Here is a 26,404-nt window from a genome sequence, read left to right as displayed (position 1 = left end):
CCGTGGAGGGAAGAATAAACGGCGTGTCGTTGTGTTTCTACAAAGAGCCAAATGTTGCGACGCGTCAGACAGATGCACAGTCTGAATAACGCTCTTGTTGTTATATGTATACATATTGTAGTTCAGTAACTTTACATTGTATTCAATGCTACAAAAGCAAGCGAAAGCAGAAAAAATCTAAAGTCCTTATTGCCGACAGTCGCAGTTAACAAGCAATGTGCGTACCCGCTAACGACTGGCCCCATTTGACGACCGTCTAACGCCAAGCGTACGTGCGTATCCCAACATCTTTGTATGGGCACACGCATTCAGATGTCTGCATCTCCCTTTTGTAGTAGATTATCCTCTCATTGCCGATTTTGCCATAATTCTGCTGGGCGTCAAGCTCCGGTCTGCCAGCCACCACACGCAATGTGCGTCTGCTTGTGTGTAAATGTGTATGTAATGCGGCGCTGCTGTCTGGTGACCTGAATTTCGCAGCCTGCTCACCCGCTTGCGCTGCCAGCGGCTTGCCAGATGCCACGTGTTCATTACACATAGTTGAAACAACCCTGTTTAACGGCACCCCAAACACGCTTGCCGTATCCAAATAGGCATTTATCTGGGAAAATGCGTAACGTGGCTCACACTGAAACTCGAAATAAACTTTTTTCTCCTAACTTTCCGCTGTGTAGCTTAACTCTCACTGCGAAGCATTTGCCTTGTTTTGGTGTGTTAACCTCCAGATGTTTGGATGTCCACCAACCTCGTGTTCCTTTTTAGATACATACATACATATATATATGTATACATCCGTAAATTTGAGGGATGAGCGCTTATAAAAAGCCTGTCGAGAGCTGTCTTTTGTGGTAGCTACTGTCTAGGCTTATACTCGTACATCGCTCGAGTGCTTTCGTCGCCATGAAATGTAACTGTTTAATGTGCAAATTGTTGATTCTAGGCTATGATCTATGCTCCCTGTTTAATTTCAAAACAAAGGTATAAATAACAAGTAAGGAGGAGTTAAGTTCGGGTATACGTACGTTTTATACTCTTACCACTTTCAAGGATTCAAGCGAGGGAAGTACCTTCAAGTACATAAAGCAGTAGTCCGATTATCCTCACTGACATAGAAATGCCCATAGGATGTAATATACCGAATTTGATTGAAGTCGGTCAGACGGATCTCGAGATATGTGTTTTCAACCAAAAGAGGGCGGTGCCGCGCCTATCGTCCATATTTAAACCCGGCATTATTACCCTGTCATTCAACATCGACGGTTCCGTCATGTGAGAGTTCAGGGTATAGAAACTTTGCCTAAAGTCGTTCTGAATTTTGAAAATCGCTTTAAATCGAAAACAGCATATTTCAAACAGAGTGACCAATACCAGAGTAGAGTCGTCAGTTCGAAAACAACTAGCGTTACTGGAATACAGAATAAATTCGTTAGGAGGATAACTTCAGTTTTGCAGATTCTTTAGTGGAATGGGAAACCCCTGTATGCCTCACCTGAACAATCGTTAGTTGTTTAGGGAACAGCTTCTTTATAGTGTGGATATATTGATATTTTGGATGACTAACAGATCGAAACAATATATTATTTTATATAACAAGAAGTCGTTACACGGTCTTCCCGCTATTTCTCTTGCACTTCTGCATTCTCCGTTGAAAGACATTAAGGCGTTACACGCCGACGTTTCTACACTGTCATTGAGAATTCTTTTTGCTAAACGTATATATGTACGAACCCTAACTATCAGCGTTGATCCGTTTCGCCAGCATGCAAGTTTATTGGGGTTGCTGAGATTGAGCTTCCGTCTGATAGTTGAATGAACCAACCGAGGCGAACGCCCGAGCGGTGTAAACAACAACAGTAGAACGGCTGGAATAACACTACCCTTCACTTCCTTGAACAAAAACCCGTGTCAACAAGTGTAAGGGCGTGGAAAAGCTGAGCCGTTGGTTTACTGCAGTGTGCCGGCGTTGTGCAACACTTAAAAGAGGCTGAACACGGTATGTAACTATGTATGTACTATATATGGTATAGTGTGCGCATAAATGCTCATTCCGAGTAGTAAATGACAGCCCAGACACAACAAAAACTGTGGCATTTACAACTGTTTTACGAGGCGTCTCAGCTTCATTCATTCATATATTTTCCATATTTTACAAATTTTACACATTTTTGCCGCTCGCCGCACACCTTTTCTAACTTTGACAACGAAAACTGAAACGAGTGAACACAGAAATCGTAGTATGATGTCGCAAATGGGATGACGCTTCGGATTTGGTCGGGCCAAAGGACTACAGTTGAAGTGAGAATACGCGTACAAGTATTGCTATTTTTGGTGAAACAGCCGTCAATTTACGAGTAGCCAAATAGAGAGCAACTGTTGAAGGGATGACTTAAAAATGTTTGGAGAAAGTCGTAAAGAGCAAGAAAATTTGTATTTTGGCAGGTGTACAGTTGAGATGCGCAGAAGAAAGTAAGAGAGTCACACAGCACGCAAAATAAGAATAGATAATCAGATCCAACTATTGAAATATTGTATGTATGAATGTATGGTATGTGCTTAGATAATGCAAACCAGCTGCAATTGATTGGTTGCATCAGTGTTGGAGACCCTATAAACTACATTTCTATAAATAATCAATGTGAAAAACTGAGTTGATTTCCACATTTCCGTCTCTCTGTGTATGGAACTCGATTTTACTTGACGTAGCCTCACAGGAAATAGTCCGACCGAGCCGGCCAATTGACTGGGCCATTTCGTGAGATAACACATTCACCAAACCTGGTTTTCAATAAATCGTTTGTGACATTCCCTGTGTGGCTTGTGGCGCCGTTCTATTGGAACCACATATTGTCCAAGTCCATATCATCCATTCTGGGCCAAAAATATTCGGTTGTCATTGAGCGGTAGCGATTCCCATTCAAAGTAACGTGCCGGTCTTGATCATCACGTAAGAAGTGCGGCCCAATGACGCCGCCTGCTCATAATCCGCACCAAATCGTAATTTTTTGCAATGCAATGGTGACTCATGGAGTACGTGTGGATTACTGCCTGATCAATAACGCATATTTTGCTTATTGACGAAGCCTTTCAACCAGAAATGAGCCTCATCACTGAAGATGATTTTTCGATGAAAATCTGGATAATTTTCAAATTGTTGCTCAGTCCAATTCACGAACATACGACGATCTTTTTGCAAAATTATCCACAACGACGTCACAGAGATGCACGCGAACATTTTGTACTGTGTCTGTGGACTAAAATTTTTCCTCTAGACGCTCAGATGTTCATCTGACAGATTGACGATTATAACGACCATAAATTGGACGTAGCGTTCTTAAAGTTGAGGCCACCGACTCCGGATTTCGGTATTATATCTTTCCATGATGAATTGGCAAACCTTTCTTAACCTTTAACTGGTGACAAGCGGTCTCACAGGCCGCGCGGAGTCAGTGAAACATCATTTCACCCCCTGATTTTAGTTTTTACATAGATTGTATTAGAAAGTTAATAATTAAAAATCACATTTAGAGCCAATTGAGTAGTTTTATTTTATCATTTTATATATTCATTTAATGGATTGAAAGACTGCAGTAAGCTATCGTATATAGTTTCGATGCTATAGACCATGTAAAGCAGCGGCCTCTTAGGCCGCTCGTCACCAGTTAAGTTACACAAAAATCATGTCACCAGTTGAAGGTTAAGAAAAATGTCAAAAGAGCGGAAGAAAATATGGCGTCGTTTGCTGTCTCTATCGGTCTGCTTTTGTTGCGTCCCTACTGAAATACCCGTTATAACTTTTTCATTGATTTTCGTTAATTTATCTTGCTCTCCGAATGGGTTTCATCTAATAATGATTATTTTTTCACTTCTACCATTTTAAAAGGCTTCGGCACTGGTCCGTGAGTGCAATTTACAATTAAATAAAAATTAAAAATAATTGAAAATAGGGATTGGGACAAATTGCGGTGTAAAAGTAATAAGTGATGAACCTGAAAATTTACTTCTTTACTTTCCAAGTTTACCTTATCAACGGAAAGCTGGTTTACCTTCATTAAAAGTAGAGATAGAGTAGGTTGAGTGAATTTCTGATGGTATGCGTATTAAAAATTATTATAAAAGAAAATTTTCTGACGTCAAAAAAAAAAAAAATTATTAAAAATTGAATAAAAATTTACTTGTTTTTCAATTAAAAGTAAATTGCAAATAAAATCACATAATAAGTATGTATTTTTAACTGCGTTTCGTTGGAATTCAATTCTTTTTTTTTTTACCCATTAATACGACTGCGGCCACATGCATTCATAGTGTCCGGCGAATGTGTAAACAATTGTACAAGTCTATTCCAATTCCCATTTTTCATTGGTTCCCCGAACACAACAATAGCGCGCAATCAAGCAAGCTTGGTGGCAACAATAACAACAAAAGTACAAAAATTTAATATGACGGCCCCAAGAGTCAGCGCCACCATTTTGCGTTGAATGGCGTTGAATGGCAGTGACGGCGCACAAGCAATAAAATGATTAAAAATATACGAACACACACACACACGATTGTGTGTGCATACGTACATGCATATGTTTGTGTGAGCATACAAACGTACATGCATATGTTTGTATTGGCTTTTGTATAGCAAAGACGATGTTGTTGCCTTTATAGCTTCTACTGTTTGTGTTTATTCTTTCTGGCTTTTCTTCGTTTCACATACACATATGAATGTACGTACACCAGACGTACCACTACATATACGTATGTACATGTATATGTATATGTGTGTGTGAGTGTACATATTCATATTCCTGTACATTTTGAATTCTTGCGCAGTAAACACAACTCGATTTGCTCCCATTGTCGTGATATTTGGTTAAATTAGTAACGCAAGTAATCGAGGCTCCACTGTGCAGTCGCTACATAAATAAGTGTCCTCTCTTCACAATTTGTTGCAGTGTTGCCAAATCGATGAAATAAAATTGTTTATTTAAAAGACGTCCAAATAAGCTGAAACGATAGGCATTCAAATTCAATAATACCACGAAATTGTACGTTTACTACAGAAGATATCTAATTGCATACATCCAATTTACTCGACTAAAAGACTTCTTACGAAGACTCAACCTCTCAACCTTCCAATAGTAATGTAATATTAGATCGGGTCGATTTTTTCTAAAAAGTGACCTATCCAGGAAATATTCTACAGATCATTCTAAACACTTTAATTAAGAGAGTCTACAACTGGTTTCGAAGCAGCTACTTTTAAGGTATCCTATAGGGTTCGTATCGTGGGAATGTGGGAGAGTCTTAAGCTGTTTTGGAGCATTATAAAGCAACCATTCTTTCGCTATCATCGCTTTATGTTTTGAATCCTTGTCTTGTTGGAACAGAAACAAAACAAAAAAGAGTTAATTTACGCTGAATTATAGTTGTTAAGGTTTCTATCTTCAAGAAAATTCAAATGTATTCGCTAAATGTTGCATAACTGTGTTCTTTTACGAATACCTGCGTATACACATTTTTGTTACTAACTGTGGTTGTTGTTCGACCTGGGTGATTCCGACAAACGATCAATAGAATATCAAAATGCACCTGAGTATTAAATTTCATGCAGATTTCTCAAAAACTGCCGGACAAATTTTTAAAATTTCTAAGTAACTTCGTCTTAAAAATCGCTGGCTCGAAACCAATTACAGATTCATAACCACTTAGACAAATTTTTCCGTTTTTTTGGCGTCCTATAAATCGACCCGTTCTCTGGTATGCACATACACATGTCCAAAAATATGTACTCTAAATTAAAATACATATTCCGGATTTAACTTGCATACTTCAACCACACTATGTACGCCAACAAATCTTATAAAAAAGGCAACAACCTCTCCCAAATTCATAGACAATGCGGCATTGCAGGCCATTACCATTTTGTTTTGATCACCACTGCTGAAATTTTTGCCGCCACTCGACGAGTACATACCACGGGAATTTCCATTCAATTGCAACGCTTCGTATTCGTTTGGCCGTCGGTGTTGTTTATGTTGCCTCTTGCTGTTATGCCTTGGCGCACATTCCACAAAACATGCATTCATGCAACAAATATACATGCATTCACACATATGTATGTAACTATAAATATAAAAGATACAACAAAGCAGTAAGCGATGTTGTGTGGTGTTTGTTGTACGGTGCCAGACCGAAATCTTGATTTACGAGGTGCAAGAAAGCCGGTTTCGATGAATTCGAATAACCGACGCAGAATGATGCCAAAACAAACGCATACGAGACAGACACACGTTGCCGTCGTGCTTTGCTTGTCATTGCACTAGTAGTGGGTCAGCGGGAGTGTATAGCACTCGTTTACTTTTCGGCTGCTGGTGCTCAACTCAACTCAATTAAATAGAGAGAGAGCGAGAGCGAGAACGAGCGCATGGCGCATAGTCGGCATACATGTGTGTTAGTGTGCGACAGTTCGAAATTCGAAAAGGTGGTGCGGTGTAGGCTCGTACAATGCTCGGCTTGTTATTATTTTCCGGTATTTTGTCTCACATCGTCATTTGTTTTTCTTATTTTATCATTTCCGCTTTATGAAGCTGGTTCGCATTTCGCATTTTTACGTTAAACAGCTCGCCGCCGCCGCCCGCTTGATAGCTTCTTAATTGTATTTTCTTTTGTGCGGCTATTTGTTTATCAGCATTTTGCAGTTGGTTATTTTGTTTTATATTGTTTTTTGTTTTCGATGGTCCTCTCTATACACACATACATACATGTATGAGTGTTTTTCTGCCTTTCCCGTTCGCTGTAGCGGCTGCTTTTTGAAGCTATTAAAAACTAAAGTGCTGAACACATAGAGCGCGACACCACAAGGCAGCACGACAGTGAACTGTAAATGGCGTCGTGAATGCTTCTACATGAACATTTGTAAGAAGGCAGTGACATAACAATGGTCGGCATGTATTCAAGACAACACAGCTGTCGATTTTGCAAGTACACAATTTCGTTGTGGCCATACTAAAACCTTTCACTTCAATGAAATTTTAATACTTTGTTCAAAGTGAAATTTTTCGTGCGTAAATTTATTTGTTTTAAATTTTAAATTGTTATTACAAATGATATAACAGAGCTATTTTATGCTTTTATTTGTCAGGTTTGTTAGAGCTTTGAATAATTTAACATTTTCCATATTAGTGGCATCACTCCTCTCTACTGTCAACTCTACTGTCGTCGGCAAATTTAAAAATATTTTCAACTTAGCGCGAGCGACAACTGACGGCCTGCAGTCGTGTAATCGTGCGGCTGTCTAAATAACTGTGTCCATAAGAACGTGTGTATTTTAATATTTGACAGATGTCGCCCACAGTCTGTCGCGCTCTATGTGTTCAGCACTTAAAGCATTTCAACCGAACGAATGTAGAGAATGTGTTTTGCTAAGAAATGGCTCAAGAGTATATAAATAATACTAATTAACATACATATAAAAATCGCGACCTAGGTTCTCGCCCATATTTTAGGTTAGATATACAATTTCGTAGCTACTAAGGCGACTTTTGCGCTACACAGAAACCACCGCTAAGTGGTGCGGTTCTCGAATTTACTGTTGCTGTACTTTGCCCCCGCAATTGCTCATAAGTTAGGCATATACATATGTACATATATGTCACCGCTTTTTAATAGGCATTTGTCTGCTCTTCTCTTAATTTTTAGCTCTTTAGTTCATCATCACGCTCTTCATTAATTTATGGAAGTTTTACTGTTTTTATGTTGTCATTGGTACTTTGTTTATCCCTTTCCGATTGCATTTATTTACCATTTCATTTCGTTTTCATACTACTAGCATATTGATTATTCACTTCACAGCCCAATTAATTAGTACGCAGTTGTATTCTGTACATACATGCATAAATACACATATATCGTATGTATGTGTGTATGTGTAAGTATGAAAAAATTCCGCTGCCGGTTGTGCCATTGACGCCATCCTCCTCCATTCATCTTCATGCATTTTCTGATTTTTTCGTAATATTTACTCCGTTGTGTCTCGGTTCACATTATATTGTAAGAGTCAAAACCTCGCCTTACTGCTCTTTGCTCTCATTTATCAGGCACATCAGTCGCGCCATCAGTTCGATTTGCTCGCTTTTTTGCCGCAGTTGCTGAAAAACGCTTTTTTTCACTGTGTTTATGTTTTTGTCCGCCTTTTGGGGTCAACGTCATCTTGAGGGTTGTTTCCGTTCATGTTTCGCTCTCTGCACTATGGAAATGCTTGGAGTGTTTTTTTTTTTGTTGTGTGCCGCGCGCTGTAAGTTTCGCTTCGCGTTGCGCAGTTCGGCCCTATGGTTGGTATTGTAGGTTTTCGGTGTTTTTCGGGGAAACAACACAGCCAACGTTGTCTGCATTCAAAACTTGTTTATGGCAATGTTTGCGTGTGTGTGTGTTGGTTTGTAAGCGGGTATCGGCATGGTGTGCATTCCATCTTCTTTGCGGCATTCATTTGCTGGCTGTCTGTCCGCATTCTTTCTTCGTGTTTCCACACATTTTATGTGCTTTCTATTGTGTATGCTTGGTTTTTATGCATTTTTAATTTGGGCATTTCTCATTACTTCGTTGGATTTCGGTTAACTGTTCTAGATTTTCAAAATGTCAAGCCAGTCGCTCTTCTGTCTGCATATGGAAGTTTGTACATACATATGTACATATGTATATATATATGTATGTATGTTTAGGAATATATATTTATGTATATTAGTTCGTGTATATGTATATGTACATATGTATGAGTGTTTTTCGAGTTTAGCCTTTCCGGCCTTCATTTGAAGCCTAAAACCGGGCGTACAAACATTGGTAGTACATTGGACTACACGTAAACGTTAAAACGTTGTAAAACCGTTTTTATTTCCTTGCGAAGACATGAAAATTTTGCACCGATCTTCATGGGTCTTTGAGATACAATTCTTAAAGACTTGGACGAAGGATTTTTTTTCGATTACAACTATTTGAAAAAAAATCACTGAAATTTTTGTAAAAACGCCTGCCAAAATGTCGATTTTTTTTTGGCCAAGTTCTAAGCTAAGGTTTGAACTAAAACACGTATTTTTTCACTTTAGATGATCATGTAGGGAGTTATCCTGCCAACGCGGGCGCATCTTTTTTACGAGAGTCAGCGGATATGGCGTCGCAATGGTCGAGTTTAAATATTATTTTCCAAAAATTTCAGAATTTCTTTGTTAAAAGTGTATGTTTGTAACAATTAGAAATTCTAGAAATATATTAAATTTTTAATATGAGAAAAAAAAAAAATGTAGAAAAAAGGCTTTTTTTACGCGAAGAAATCCGCGTAACCCCCTAAGTACTTCCTTTCCGAGTTTTCACGTTTTTCACACATTTTTGAAAAATTTAGAGAACAACTGGTCTTATCGAAGAACTTTCTAAGAAAAAGTTGTAAAAAATTAAATTTCTGTCTGAACGATCATCCTACAAAAGAGCATTGTTTCAGAGATATAAACGATTTGATGAAATTCCTTTAATATCTATTGTATGTACATACGTACATATGTATGCACATAAGTATGTTTGTATATATTCTAATACGCTTATACAAGAAACGTCGGAGACTATAACGTATGTGTATGTATAGTGGCCAGCAATATCGACTCAGGACAACAAAATTTAGAGAAGGCAACTTAAACCATAAAACAATAGGAAAACCAAACGAAAATAGAATTGGATTGGGAGAAAAATTTAAATTTTCACAGAATATGGAGAACCGTATCAAAAAAAAAACAAACAAAAACAACCAGAGAAATTGCAAAAATAACCGTTGAAATGAGAAAAGGAGTTGAAAAAGAGAAGATACCTCAACCTGCAAATGATCGAATGTTTGTTCTCAAATCGAATTTTAATATTACTAGTGCTGACACTTTAATTTTCAGACTTTAATCTATGTATTTTTGGAAATTTAAAACTTGCATTTACGAATATATTTATGAGTATACATACATACTTACGTATGTATGTGAATGCGTGTGTACCATCCTATTACTCTCCGTAGTTAACATCCTTTTTGCAATCTTCACAACAAACCGCGCACTCACACGAAGATGCGAGTACAGTAGCTGCAAGCAATACACTCGTGCACTCATAAGTACATACATACATACATACATATGTATATAAGGACTTCGTAAACCACAATTTAGACAGTCAGCCACACCAAAATACTCGTACAACTTGTCTACGTATGTATGTATATGTATGAGCGTTGCATTTTCTGGGGTAGGTCAGTGTCGGCTGCTGTGTATACAAACAATAACATAAACCTAAGTACATACATACATATGAGTATATAAGTATGTACCTTATTAAATACATAGTATGTATTTGTACATATTCTTTTTTTAAAATTTTTCATAATGTCATGGCTGAAGAACGCGCTCCAGCCGTTCTCTGGTAAATTTCTTTCATGATCTCTCGCAAGACGCTTTATTTATTTATTTTATGTTAAAACTGGGGCTTCTTGTTATTATAGATTTCTTTACAAAGTTAAAATTCCTGTTGGATATATGTAAGTACATTCGTCTTTATATTGAACATATGTACATAGGTATACGAAGTTGAGCAAAAGTCTGAAGCAAGACGAAGCAAAAATTTTATAGGAATCAGTCACAACTCTGCGATGACCAAATGATACGGCCGACTGCACAGCTATGAGCTCCATTTCTGAGCTGCCACATTTCAAAACGTTGATGAGGGATATAATATCTTCTTTAGTTGAGTGTTGAGACAACCAAACTTTTCATGCCGCAACTGTCGAACCAACATTGGAACTAGTGGACTTTCTTCCTTCACATAAGACATATGAAATCTATGAATCCAAATGCCCATACATATATGTACATACATATGTTGTAATATTTAACACATATGGTAAATATGTACATTGCAACAGCACAAGGAACTCTAGTAAACGGACAGACAGGCGGACAGCGTCGAACAGTGGTAGTTGGCAGTGACAGTAGCCAAATAAGCAGCAAAAGCACGCTGAGTGGCGCCAATGATGCCAAGCCGCATTAAGTTGGCGTCAAAAATCCACCAAAGGCAATCTTGTTACTGACGCCCCAAGAGCGCTAATACAGGGTTTGTGCGGAAAGTAATAGGATGATTTTCTTACGCTGCGAATGTACTTCCGAGCGTACTCGCACCGACTGTATTCGGTAGAGGGCGTTTCTAGCTAACGAACGAGCGGCTGGTCAGTTGTCTTCGAGACCCTGGAGAGTCAGGACAAACATTTTCGCGCGACGTGTTTCTGTGAGTGCTGCAAGCTGGCGCCTACTCGCTCAAAAAAGGGAAGAATGAGCAAATCCAAAGTGAAAACGATGCTCATTGTCTTTTTTTTTAGACATCAAAGGCATCGGTTGCCATGGATTTGTTCTTCCTGGACAAACCGGCAACGTCAAGCTTTACGTCGAAGTCCTCAAGAGACTCAAACGAATGGTCAATCGGGTCCGATAAGACATCGCAACCGATTGGAAGTTCACCACAACAACGCCCTGGCTCACACGGCCTTTCTTGTGAATAGCTACCTAATCAAGGCCGGTATCCCAACGCTGTAGCAGCCCTACAGCCCAGATGTGACCCCCCTGACTTTTTTTTTGTTTTCTTGTCTGCAAAGGCCGATGAAAATGCAAGCATTTTGAAAGGACAGAGAAGATCCAAGCAGCATGCACCTCGGCTCTCAAGGCTATTCTGGAGAATTCCTTCCATGATGCCTTCATTGCTCGGAAATCACGCTGGTAGCTCTGCATCGACATAGAAGGAGCCTATTTTGAAAGTTTTTAAAGAATTGTAACGATTGGTTCGATACATATTTTTAAATCGATTCAGTCCTATTGCTGTCCGGACAAACCCTGTATGCCGCTGTACCATTACTATATTACATATACCGTAAGATTACCACGCTGTGAAAAGTTCATAAAATACGGTAAATAGTTACAGCGCGAAAGATCGCAAGCTCAAACTAGTTAGGAATTATGCCAATAGAAATACCTGACTGAATTCTTATTAGATAAAAAAACATACAAAGTATAGAATGATTTTCTAATGGGTATTTTATTTTGCCACCGTTTGGCCCCAGAATCCATAATATTTAGGGCCGCTTTCTTAATGTCTAGTTAGTAGACATGTGTCAGTACAGTTCTGCTTTAGTCGAGGTTAAATTAACCAGAAATTCACTGACAGATGGCTGCTAACCAGATATTGAGAAAACAACTTAACCTGTTTTTTAACCAGAACTTCACCAACAGTTGACAGCTAACCAGGCATTGGGGAAACGGCACTTATTCTATCTTTGAACTAGTGTAAGACTAGTGAGGCTTCTAATTCTGACAATTGTCATCTCCTAGCAAATAACAGTAATACTTGTAAATACCAATCGCAGGCTGAAAAGGTCGTCTGCTGACTAGTTTGGCCGGAATATCTTATTCTTGTGTATTACGTTCGAACTAGTTGATTTAACTGCAGGGATGTTTCACTATAGGCATATGCACATGTGTGGAGAAATTATGGATTTTGCAAAATTCTCTTTGTTACTTTTGTTTTTGTATTACATGTTGTAATAATGCGCCGGTGACTGCGCCGACAATGGATATTAGAAAATATGTAACTTATTTATATGTAGATGTGTACAGTGGTACAAATATGTACAATAATAGGCGTGCACTTTGCAAACAAGCTAAGCGCCGTCTACACCGTGCCCCACATCGCTTCACTTGGACACGCTTTCAAGCTCGAATTCATATGTGTGTGTGTGTGTTTGGCTGAGTAGTGAGTAATAAATAGTCAGACCACCAAAAGCGTGAAAATAACCATAAAGCGTGTGATTAGCAAGTTGTTGACTTTTCCGGGCGCATATCATCGCCCACTTCGGCGACATACATAGTTCGTGTTATTCCGAGTTTCTATTCTAAAAATAATTTATTGTATATTATTTGATATCGCTTATCTCTTCAGTTGCATGTGCATGCTATTGACGTAACCACCAGCAGTGGGTGGCCACTTAATTTTCCTAACGCTCTGAAAATTGGTGTTGGCTGGATGTCAATCTAGGTTAGGTTAAGTTAAAAGGTCTATCGTTAGAACAAACACGCTAAGGATCGATCTTTGGGCACTTCATTTCACTTGCTTCGCCTTGCACAATGTCCAGTAACAACTCTTAAAATTGTGGCTAGTTGAAGCTGGATCTCCATCATTGCAATCTAATAAAAGATTAAGACCATATAAGGTAACACAAGACATAATTGCTGCGCAACGCTTATTATGCTCACGCGGGTTCATATATCTAGCTCTATAACGTTAGAGAACAACCGGAATCCAGCTCATTGCCTTAGAAACATAGTTATAATCTGGTAGCCTAAACTCTTTATTAACCGTACGACCCTTTGGCAAGAACTCATGATGCACGACGCATCTGTAAAGAAAATTTTTTAGCAAAACATTCAGATTCGACCTCATTTGGCGCGTTTTTTTTCAGTATTGACTAATATGGGAGCTTCCTTTGAGCTTTGTTTTCCACATCATAAATCCATGTTTTGTCACCAGATATGACCCTGTAGAGCAAATCTCGGTCGTAGCGGACTAAGTTCAACATCTCCTTAGGAATGGCACAGTTTTTGGTCGAAATCTTTGCGGCGACCAGACTCATACCGTAATGCATAGCGATCCATACCTTGTAGAGGGATGAAAGAATATTAATTTGTGCGGCAATGATGCCAGATGCAATTTTCTTCGTTCGAAAGGCAAAAAGTTATATTCACGGTTAACAAAAAAGATCGTTGAACATGGTTGCGGCAATATAATGGTCTGGTGCTGTTTTTTATGGTATGGTGTATGGCCAATATATCATATTACATACTCCATAAACAGATTCCAAGATAAAGATATCTTGGAGAATACGAAGCTGCCATAGGCTAAGGAAATTATGCCAATAATATGAACATTACAACAGCTTAACGTTCCTAAAATCTGATTTTTGAAGTTGGTAAGAGATGGGTTCCAGAACAACGGTCTGGTTCTCTTAACTGACCAAGTCAGTCCCCCGACTTGAATCCAATTAAAAACCTTAAGGGGGAGCTGAAACAACGGATCGGGAAGCAATTTTTTGATTTTGTCCAGCCGTCATTTTGATTTACCGAATAGCCAGAAGTCGTGCCATTAGTCTGGCCTCTTTTAACGAATAGCTTCGCGCAAACGACGCATAACACTCAAATAGTATTTCACGCTGACAGTTTGGCCGGTAAGAAGGCGTTCGGAGTGTCCCACACAGAACATAACTTTGATGTTTATTCTGCTTTGACGTATTCGGCCGATTGATCGACTGTTTCCGGGTCGTCAACATATATCCAAGACGCATCGCCAGTAATAATAAGTTTCACAACATCCTGTTAGTCGGAAAACATTGTTTCACAGAGGTTAACGCATCGCAGTTAAAAAAAATATGTGTGATTTTGGAACCAGTCGTGCTTTCACTTTTCTTAAATCCAAATGATCTCTCAAAATGGTTTTCAATAATCCTTTCGGTATACCAATGATGCCGGTAAGATTTCTGATTGTTAATCGTCGATTTTCAGGCACCGGTTCATTTATTTTATTGACGTATTGATCATCGGTTGATATTGATGGCCGTTCTGGACATGATTCGTCATCAACGCGTTCTGAACCCTCTTTGAATAAGTTGTACCAATCAAAAACACTTGCTCCCGACAAAGAATAATGACCGAAGGCCTTTTCCAACATTCTGAAAGTTTCTCCACCAGAAATTTGAATCGCACACCAAATTTAATGCAACCTCTTTGTTGAATAATTTCACTCATCGTAAAAGTCGCCGAATGCAGTTTATGTACATATGTAAGTATGTATGTACTTCAGAAAAACAAGCTTATACTAAACACTAATGATTATTTTGATGCTAACCTAGAAAAAAACTATTTGGACGAATAGGTTTTCGGGCGAAATATACCACATTACAGTATATGCAGGGATGTGCAATAATGCATTTGTAGTATATAAATACCGTACGCAATTATGTATGTATAAATGTAAATATGTAAGTATGTAATTACTGCTGACACCTTAGCCAGACTGTTTACAATTTGCGGCAACCGTCTAGAATTTATCCAAACATTTTTTTATAGTTTTAGATCAGGGGAACGTCGCAGACACAATCGATGCACTTGCTTTCAAATTAAAGCTTCTTCAAGTCAAAACAAGCTGTAAAATAGCAAAACTGACAACTCCGTTGTTGGTGATGATTGTTCTCGCTTTGTCTATCTCATTAATGTTGCTTTTGCAATGCGATATTTCCTTGCTGCTGCTGAGTACGCGGTGTGAAATTGTCTACTCTTATGAGTTACATAAAACATTGGTAATAAGTAGGCACCTGGCATGAGCGGGCAACCTCTCTCGATCGGCGCTGCTTGAGCATGTGATATTTACGTCCACACATGCATACACACATACACATGTTTAAACACATAAATACAAATTTAAATATTTATGTGTGGTGGTTCCTTCTTGTTTGTATGTAGGTACATGTGCCTACAAGCCCGATACTAGCCGCACTTTCTATGTGTTTGTTTGGCGCTTTGCGATTTTTATTTCAACTCTCAATTTGCTGTATTGCTGATTGCGGAGATATTTGCCAGAATTGCGAGTGAGCGCCAGCCCCAGTGCTAGCACCAGCGCCAGCAAGGGGGGCCCTCGCAGCTTTTAGCTTTAAGTAAATGAATTTAGTCGTTACTTCACTTTCGTCGCGTCTGTGCGTTGATCAAAGCGAATAATTTTATGAGTGTCTAGAATGCGCCTGCGCTTTCGTTTCATGCGAATATATACATACATACATACTGACGTACATACATACGTACTCGCACATATTTTATCTCCGGCTTGTACCTCTTGATTTTGATCTGCGCAAATTCGATGTTCAAAATTATTTTTCAAAGCAGCGACAAACGCACAGTGGAAAATCAAAACAACAAATAAAATTAAAGCAAAAGAAAATATATATATGAATTTATGTATATGCAAATATACATAAATCTGTAAGTGTTAATTAGCGTAATTAATATTTATGTTTTTTCCATTTCTTGTGCTCAATTCGTTGTGCTTTCGATACTAAAAAGTATAAGTGCCTAAAACGAAAGAAATTATTTTAAATGGTTGCTCGTTCCTTCGACGTCACTTCTGACGACTTCGTTCATGTGACGTCACTTGTTTATTGCTTTTTTTTCAACGGTTTGCCGTCGACATAATTGAAGCGCGTGTGACAAACAACAATAAAACACCGAAAATACCGCACGAAGTCCGAAAAAAACGCCAAGACGACGACGGAAACGATGTTTCGGAGATAAAATAAGAGAAATACTAAAAATTTTACAAAGCAAAACACGACAAAGGCAATATACATACATATGTATGTACATATGTAGTTCGATTCGAGGCATTAAAAGCGACAAGTGGCGAAATACGCACACATACAAGCCAACATATTCACACATACGCAAATAAATACATATAATAAAGTTTAAACCGAGCAAAATTTTGTAGCATCGGAAAATTACAAAAAAAAATATGTGCATAAAGTGAAGCTATTTGACCGCTTGTTACGTCAATTTGTTGTAATGTCATAACAGCTATATAACAGTGATGAAAAACTGTCCACTTGAAGATAAAATTGCAACACCAAACTATTTGTAATAAAGAATCAGAAGGTACTGTTAGTACAATAATGTGAAAATTACTGAAGTTACATTGCGTTTTTATTAGGAAAAGGCACTGACGCTTTACTTTATACCAAATAGTTTTGAATTAATACTAACGAGTTAAACGTTCAGAGCCGTTTATAAAGCGAGGTTCGTTCCGGTTCTGTAGACAAGGTTTTGATAGTCTAATAAACTCTTCATACCTACCTTAACTACACCAATCCAATTATTGGCTTCAATGACTAAGCGCCTGTTCATACACCAAAGCTTTTGGTTCTCATTTTTGGCAATTTCTTAAACTTAAGACCTACCGATCTTAAGGGGGTTAAAACACCGAAAGCTGTTAGAGCTGTCAGCCCTTAGCAGGATAAAATCCGGGTCAATTCCGGTACGTAGAACCGGCTGTTGTGCGAATTGTATCGGCCAATTTCTGTTTTGTTGTTGCCAATACGCTTCACACGGTCAATTTGTGTCGCACAACTGCTTCTCTCAAACATTTGTACGCTGCATTCACGATTTACTCAAATATTTCTCTCACATATGTATGCATATTTTTATACTTTTAAATTAATACAAAACTGTATGATAAATTTCACCGAGCGTTATTGCAACCATGGAAAGAATTTCGAAATGAAATGGTATGACGAACTAACAAGTCAATTGAAAAGTCCACTGCTTACAATAGTAAAATTAATTTTTTTGGCAAAATTCTTTTTTTTTCAACATAGTTTCCTTCAAGGGTGATTATGGCGTTACTCCAACTTTTCAATAACACTTTTGGCGTACGATTTTTCCTTTGCTTCAAAATAGGCCACTGCTTCGGCGATCACCTCTTCATTCAACGAAAATTTCTTCTTAGAAAATAGTCGCTGGAGGCCAGATCTGGAGAATGCGGTGGATGCAGAAGCAATTCGAAGCCCAAAATCATAGATTTTTGCCATCGCTTTCACTGACTTGCGACATAGTGTATTTCTTGGTAATACAACAAGTTTATTTTCTTCAAATACTGGCAATTTCGTCCTTCTAACAGTCCGTTGCTGATGGTCCTTCCTTTTTTTCAGAGTAGTCAATAAAAACGATTCCATGGGCGTCCCAAAATATTGACGCCACAATCTTGCCAGCAGACTGTTGAGTTTTGACACGCTTTGGAGTGTGTGTGATCCACTCGACTGCCTGTCGATTTGACTTCGGAGTAAAACGGTGGAGCCATGTTTCATCTATTGTCACTTATCGACACAAAAAATCGGCTTAATTACGTTTGAACATCTCCCAACACTGCTCCGAATCATGAACTCATCATTGTTTTTAAACAGTTTTATTAGAGAAAAATATTGCGCTTACTTTCCCCCGCGCTAATATGATGAATACGGTAATTTCTGGTAGAGATTATAATAAATATTTCGACCCTTTACGAAGTTTCTGCAATGAGCTAAGAGAGTGCATGAGCAAATTTACTCTTTGGCCGCACCGGAACTTAGCTTTTTCTGAGTGAATTAACAATTATTTTGTATGACATAAATAACATTTATAAATACGATGTATAAATAATAATAAATATTTAACACTCTATTTTCTTTCTTCTTTTCAGACCAATATCCTTGTGTAGTGCTACGATTGTGCATAGTATTAAAAAATGATATACAAGTTTTTACATGAGAAGTGGCAAAATATTTTATAATTTGAAGCTTGTTATATCGAAATTAATTAAAATATACAAAAATACTCAAAAGGTGGATATAAATATTGTGAAGTGTTAAGCAAATTTAAACACATAATTCAGTGGTTTGATAAAGTTCTGTCTATAATTAATATAAGAAAAAATCGAATAGCTTCGAATTTTGTGCTAAAAGCGTTATTAAAAATTGTTCCTAATAGAAAATTGTTCAACGACAACCACAAAACTAAAAGACACAACCAAGCATGAGTCAACACATCCGCAGCATGAATTAATAGTACTGTCTAAAAAGGTATATTAACAAAGAATCTTATTTATTTTTCTGTTATGAAAATTATTTTGAATAAATCAAAAATTTATTTCTAAATACAAACTCGTGCAGCAAAACCACACTGAAGCGCCAACATTCTAGCTGTCTTCGATTCGCCAAGCGTTACTCTCCAGCGAATCGAATAAACTGACAACATTTGTGCTGCAATCCTGCGCTTTAAAGTCTTCTGACGCATGTGATAGAAGAGAATATGTGAATATTTGTATGTCATTCAAGGGTATAACCACGTTCTTTAAGGTAGCATCGCAAGTGTTGCCAGTTCGGTTGGGTAGCTGGTATAATTTGAAGAATACAGCTAATGTTGCACAAGTCGTCCGAGTCCAAGCAGGAAGGAAAGTGCTTCTAAAAGCCACATAATAATAAGTGGTTATATCTTGGTTTATACAAACACACGCATACACAAGCAAACATGTAAACTAATCTAAATTACAAATAAGCTCTATTTTAACCAGACAGATATTATTAGAGGCGTTGCTAATTGCCGTTGTTGTTGCCAAGAAGCAGAGTGCAAAAATTAAATTAAATTAAAATACAATCATAATGCAAGTATAATTGCAGGCAAATGAAAGCATACTAAGAATGCATAGAAGCGAGAGTGCATTTCTTAGAGGGGTCTCAATGCTACAATTATCATTGATTGCCATCAGACACCGATGTGAAAGCGAATACTGAAGTGTGATTTCAACTATGCGCATTAATTTCATTTAGACGCTCGGTCATGGTTTGTTTCTTCCGCCTGCCTGCGTGTGTTGTTGCCAGACTGTATCACCCAAAAATAATCGAGATAGATATAGAATTATATTGTGTTAAAAATGGGTAAAGTCGAGTCAATACTTCTTCCATATATCCAACTTAAATATTTTTGAACCTTCGGTTGACTTTATACCGCTTCTATTGTCAATATGTAGAAATCTTAATCAAATTGAGAAAGAGCAATACGTCTCCTAGTTGAGTTACGATTATTGCCAAACCTGGAAGTATTTCCTCAAGCTTTGAACCTTTTGAGAGTATTTAACTTCGTTACTTGTTTAACTTAGCAAAATATCGGTATTCTTTTTTTGTAGTACAGTTTCGGCGATCACCTCTTCATTTGACGAAAATTTCATACCAGCGAGCATTCTTTTGAGATCTAAGATAGTCGCTGAGGGCCAAATCTGGATCTTGGAGCGTATTCAACGTGTGGAGTCCACACGGATTACTGTCGATTGGACTTCGGAGTGAAAGAGTGAAACCATGTTTCATCTATTGTGACATATCGGCACAAAAAATCACGCTTGAACATCTCTGCTCCGAACTAATAACTCGTCGTTGGTTTTGGTCGAAAGCGAGCTCGCGCGGCACCCACATCTCACAGAGTTTTCTCATAGCCAAATATGTGTGAATGATGTACACGTTCAGTATATGTTTTTAGTGTGCCTGCTATCTCGAAAAACATCACTTTACGGCCATCCAAAATTATTTTGTCAACTAACAACAACCTCCTTTGGGCGTCCACTGCGTTCACCGTTTTCGGTGCTCATTTCACCATACCTAAACTTAGCACACCAGTCCTTAATGATTGATCTTTATGAAGCAGTGCCCGGAAACTCGTCCTGAAATCACGTTTTTGCTTCAACTGTATTTTTTCCCTTTAAAAAGCGATATTTTATCAACACGTGATTCCTTTTGATTCATTTTTTCACAATAACCAAAGTTGCTTCACTCAAAACAATATAAGTCTCAAACTAATGAACCGACAGCTTTAATTGTATATATTTGGGCTAACTAAAAATCAAATGGATTTAGTTCTAGTAACGTCATCTATGAGGTCGGTGACTTTTCAATTGATCTGTTACTCTCCAAAGCACATGTTTGCTTCTCTCTTGATCGTAATATGGTAAGAGCATAATAATAAATTATTAGCCTTATATACATATATTTATAAATATTGAGTTGCAAGCAAGTCGTTGTTAGGTGCATATACATACACATAATTAAGCAGTCATCAACGAAATCGTAATGAAGTTGTTGTAGCAATTGGCCACCTGACGATCGTTACAAGCACGCCACTGCAACAAAAGATCGCTTCTCAGAAACTCGTAAACAAAACAACGAACAGGCGGACAGGTGTCTTCTTCAGGACTAGCGCGTGCAACATTCAAGGGTCGCAATAGCTATACAAATTAATACTGGAAATTATATATACATACTATATACACTTCGAAATGTTATACTATATCTGATTTCCTAGAAACAATACACATGGTTGCACTTACAATTACTAGTATTATAATTCTATTTCTCAAAACGGTGGCTAATGGATTTCTGCACTTAACGTGGTTGAGGGCTTAAAGAAAGTAGGAAATTCCGTAGTCAAGGTATAAACATGGAAATGAGAGGTACCGGGCTCACAGAGTTCTTGGTGCAATAAAATTTACGAAAATTAAAAAAATCATTAAGACTGATAATCAAAGCCATAAAACTAAACCAAAACGTTTATTTCCCCTCTTAAACAATAAAAAATAATGATGTATATTTTCAACTTTCTTTTCAACTAATTTAGATGCTTTCAAGGCATTTTGTACATAATCGCTAGTTCGTCGAAACGCTTTAGAAATCTGCGGTTATAGTAAATAACATTCCGCTTTTTGCATTTGACATTCCACAGCCTAAAGTCACAAGCGAGTTCTGAGCAAACACCTGCTTCTGAAGTATAATAAACAAAGCTACTCGCTTTTAGTCGCTCTGGTTTCGCTTGTTAGTACAAACTAAATAAGTATATATGTTTCTGCCTACTTGTTTGGCAAATGATCTAACGTTAAAAAAATGTCTGCTTGCTTTTGAGACTAGTTAGAAATGTTTAATTAAAATGCTTACAATAATCTTCACAAATAAAAAAGTTTTCTGATGTCTAGTAGCTATACGATATAGTGGTCTGATCTGAACAATTTTTTCAAAGTTTGTAGCGTTGTTTCAGACAATAATCTTTCGTCAAGTATTCGCGTCAAATGAAAAAGTTTTACATACAAAGGCTTCCATTCTGATCTTTCAGCAATATGTTATAGTGATGCGATCCGACAAAGAAGCAGCTTCTTGTATGTGTACAAAAATTTTAGCGGGATATCTCAAAAACTGAAGGACTTTGGTACTTTATAGCCGATATAGCAAACTTAGACTTTCCTTAAAGGGTTATATACAGTTAGAAGGCCGATAAAAGCGGAATTTTCAAGATTTTTTTGTTAGAATGAAATTGTTGTTAAATAGTTGTTGTCGAAAAAAAATTATTCGTCCAAGTCTTTAAGAATTGTAGCTCTCAGTTTACCTGTGTAACATTTCACGAAGATCGTTTGAATAGTTCTCAAGAAATCTTGCCAACTTCAAAAACACAGTTTCGAGAAAAACGCGTATAAGGACGGCGCACTAAGTCCAACTAGCCTCGAGCGCACAAGTTCTTAAGGCTGTATCTCTGAAACTATTACACGGATCATCTTGAAATTTTAGGACAATATTCTGGAGGTGTTGTAGAATTTAATAAGACAATAATAAAAATTGATTTTTGGAAACCTGTAAACCCAAGTAACCCCCTAATGTTGCCTTGTACTTCCAAGCACTCTGAAACGTCTTTTCAAATTTGCGTGTAACTTCGAAAATATTCACCGGCACAATATGAAATTCTGTGTGTATCTTAAATATATGTTCATTAAGAAAATAAAACAAAAAAATCGATTTTTTGAAAATTCTAACTGTTTATAACCCCTTAAATTTAATAAAAATGGGAAAGACCTAAAAAGATCTTTCGATGCGTGCACTTAGTGGACCTTAGCACAGAAACGATGTGAAGTGAAACTTAACACGTTTCACCTAACCCCAGGCACTAACTTTCGAAATATGTATACAATAATTCAATCGTTTCGATTTTTAACCAATTTATTAAGTGGTAAAAAGGCAGTCATATGCCGCAATGTATACCGTGTTACCAAGTACAATGGCATAAGCAATACTTAAAACAAATAATAAAAACACAAACAAAGTTCAACAAAAGAAATAATACCAATTAGTTAGGCTCATTAATGATTGCACAATTTTTATTTTAAAATTTTTCCATCCACTTAACGAATATTTTCACACTATTGCAAAATGGTAGGCCATGCGTACGAGCATGAGCTCAGATGGGCTTGTTTTCCTAATGCCTATGGCATTTCCTCCGGTTTGCCTACCACAACGTAGCATTGTACAAATTAACTGGTTTTGTAGGCCACTAAAATAAGCCGCGTATATAATTTACTTTGGATATTAATTGTGTTGTGATCATTAAAATTCCTTACAGACAGTGTGGCGACCCCAAAGGCTACTTCGAAATGCTGTGCGAACTTAGCTGGAAGCAAGCAAATACCAATCGTTTTACGAGCGCTTAAGCAAAATGTGCTTAAATATTATTGTTGTTTTACGTAGTATATAAACTCTGAGTAGTTTCCAAATCGATAACCGAAATTTTTTCTTTTCGTTTTTTTCTTCTTGATCTTCACAACTAATTCGCAACCACAGCGAGCATGCGCGATTACGAAATCAAACTGTCAGAGACACAGAAATCTGCGCGATTTTATTGAGCCTGAGAGAAACCGAGCTGTAGACTTTGTGTGTCTTATAACCCATTCATGCGTCGGAGTATTTAAAAAATAAAAAGGGTTTTGCCGGAAATCAAAATTTTATGGTATTGCAAAGCAGTTTTCGTGTTTATTTAATTAACTGTAATAATGGAAAGAATTAAAATACTGCCACGATGGCCTGGCAATACGAACTGTTAATTATTTTTTAGAAAAATGTTATAAAACTCCCTTAATCAAACAAGAATTCACCGAACGATGTCAACTTCAAAACATTCCATCTTTATGACTTTGTAAAATAACTATCGTGACTTGGCAAGCTGTGTTACAAGATACCTACTTTACAAGAGCCCAATAACATACAATAGAATTAACAAAGCATCTGTGAATTGAAGATTCCCAAATAGAGGGTCCGGAAGGGCAGGAAGTTTCCGGCCTGCCATTATAAAACTTATTTTTTGACAAAAGTTGTTTTTTTTTTATATTCAACTTAGTACCCTTCAAGTGTGAAACACTAATTATAACGACCCTTAACCTTTCGACTTGTCCTTTACTTCAAAATAAGACTTAGTTTCGGCGATCCTCTCTTCATGCGACGAAAATTTCTTCTAAGAAAATAAGCGAAATTCATGAATTTTTGTTATGGTTTTCACTGACTAGCGACACGGTACATTGTCTTGGTGGAACAGCACTTTTTTTCTTCAAATGCCACCGTTTTTCCGCGATTTCGTCCTTCAAACGGCCCAATAACGCTATGTAATATTCGCTGTTGATGATCCTTCCTTTTTCAAAGTATTCAATAAAAGTTATATCATGCGCATCCCAAAATACAGACGCCATAACCTTGCCAACCGACTGTTGGGGTTTTTCACGCTTTAGAGCGGGTTCATCATGTGGAATCCACTCGGATGTCTGCCGATTGGACTTCGTAGTGAAATGATGGAGCCATTTTTCATCCTCTGTTACACATCGATGAAACAACTCGGGTTTATTAGTAAATAAGTCCGCGCGGCACCTACTTTGAACAGGGCTTTCTCATACCCATATTCATACCCAAATATTCGTGAAATATATGTAATATATCACGTTTAGTTGATGTCTTTGAAGTGCCTGCTTCTCGAACAACTTTATTTTACAATCACCAAAAATTATTTTGTGGACTTTTTTGGTGTTTTCCTCGGTAAAAACCTCCTTGGGCGTCCACCGCGTTGACCGTCTTCGGTACCTATTTCACCACGTCGAAACTTTGCATACCAATCCTTGATGCTTGATTTTCCTGGGACAGTGTCCGGAAACTCGGCATTAAATTAAGTTTTGGCTTGAGCTGTATTTTCTCTCTTCAAAAAGCAATATTTTATCAACATGCGAAATTCCTTATTTACAATTTTTACACACTGTCTCGAACAGACTCCAGGAACACTTCCTCTGCTTGTGTGCGGTCTTAGCTAGCACTCGTCTATATCTAGAAGCTTCGCGGTTCAAGGGATTAGAAAATTAGATATCAGTATAATCTACCTTACCTAACCTAACCTAAAAAATTTACAAAGTTTGGTTCTGTACGTACATAAAACTCATACTAATATGAAGTTTGTCCCGCTTATATGCGCTACAAATTTTATTTTTTTATGACAGTTTATCACATGTTTGTGTAGATTCGTTGGTCTCCCCTCGCTTCAGTGTCTGCTTCCATTGTTTATTGCACGTGACTGCACTCTTTCTTCGTTTTCACATTTGACATCTGGCACTTTTATTGCTCTACTCGTTGCATTTAAGTTGGCTTCCAATTTTACTGCTTTTAAATGAGTCTTAATTAATTTGTAGACAATTCTATAAGCTTGTTGCTGTTCGCGTCCTCTTTATATGTATACGAAATGTGTCTTAACGACATAAAATGAAAAATTATGATATGGAGGGGTCCAAGAAATTATGTGCCCCTTGCTGTAAGTGTAAATAAGTGAAAGTAATGACATATCGTTTTAACATATGCAAAATGGTTGACTGATGAAAGTTTTCACCGTTTTCAAAGCAGTTTCGTGGGATGAAGTGTCCTTTTTCGGCGCTCACTTGTTCTCTGGTTTGTAGCAAGTTCTGAATGTTTCAGCGATGGTTGCAGGAGCAATGAGAATCTTCTTCAGATCGGAAAGAATAAACGGCACCTTATCGTAGGTAACCTTCTTATGATCAATGCTTTATACAGTGTACGACACTGGCCTTTCTTTTAGAATGCCTACCATTAGCTATCTCGCGTCGCTTCAAGCTGTTAGACGTAAACTTTCGTCACATTATCCTCCTTGGTAGCCGTTTGCGTTTCATCATCGCGGCGTCTCGTACGTGTCAGGTAGCAGTCGATAACTATAAAATGGCAGCTGCTATTTCTCCCTCTTTGAAATGTCTTTTCCTATAAATGGGTAGGCGTGTTAAACTACTAATGCTTTCTATGGAACTATTTTCAAAATTTCATCTTCTAGTTTGCAGTATGTATGTAGATCAGAATTTATTATGCTACAAGTGTTAAGCAAATTTTGTTTACCCAAATGTTTTGCTATAACCTAAAAATAGCTCTGTTGTGAAAACTTCGCATGTCGTATTACGAACTAAAAATTCTCGATAACGCCAGTAGACCCCTGGTAATACTTGTATTTAAAAATATCTTCTTAGTTGTGTAATATAGTGCGCTCCGTTGAAAATGTCTGATAAACCCCAACGCCAATTTTTGATGAACCAGCGACAGGCGGCCTAAGGCCGACCCACGATGTTTCGAACGCTGATGGTGTTTGAAGTTAACAATTCCACATTCTTCGCGAGTAAAAAAAAAACATATCTTAAAAAATAACAAAAAACATTTCCAACACCTACACATTTGCTTAAGAGCAGGGCGAAATAAAAATTTAAACAATAATAGCATACTAACAAAACACATGCCACATACCCACTGATTACCAGGCGCCCTTTTACACTTCTAATGAAAATCTAACAGAAATCGTTGGAATGCGCAATTGAAACGACAATGCCTACTCTAAGAATGGGGGGAAATGCACAAGCCTATATACTTACATATGTATTTATGATGCTGTAGTAACTC

At 37.6% G+C, this 26,404-nt stretch overlaps 1 protein-coding gene across 3 annotated transcripts in view; it reads left to right on the top strand.

Annotated features, from left to right (window-relative positions):
• The window catches only part of LOC105230971 (insulin-like receptor), a 172,940-nt gene that overhangs the window by 17,926 nt on the left and 128,610 nt on the right, over nucleotides 1-26,404 (top strand). The window contains exons 1-2 of one of the 3 annotated variants that reach the window (XM_049449782.1): nucleotides 15,759-16,073; nucleotides 18,322-18,700. The gene's annotated coding sequence lies outside the window, so the exon portion shown is untranslated. Of the gene's footprint in view, nucleotides 1-15,758; nucleotides 16,743-18,321; nucleotides 18,701-26,404 lie in introns of those variants that run through there. The other 2 variants (XM_049449781.1, XM_049449784.1) reach the window with 2 other exon arrangements.

The sequence above is a fragment of the Bactrocera dorsalis genome, chromosome 2 (assembly GCF_023373825.1).
Source record: "Bactrocera dorsalis isolate Fly_Bdor chromosome 2, ASM2337382v1, whole genome shotgun sequence".
In the NCBI taxonomy this organism is placed as follows: Eukaryota; Metazoa; Arthropoda; class Insecta; order Diptera; family Tephritidae; genus Bactrocera; species Bactrocera dorsalis.
The sequence above is the reverse complement of the archived record's forward strand: the minus strand, read 5'-3'. Positions and strand labels throughout refer to the sequence as shown.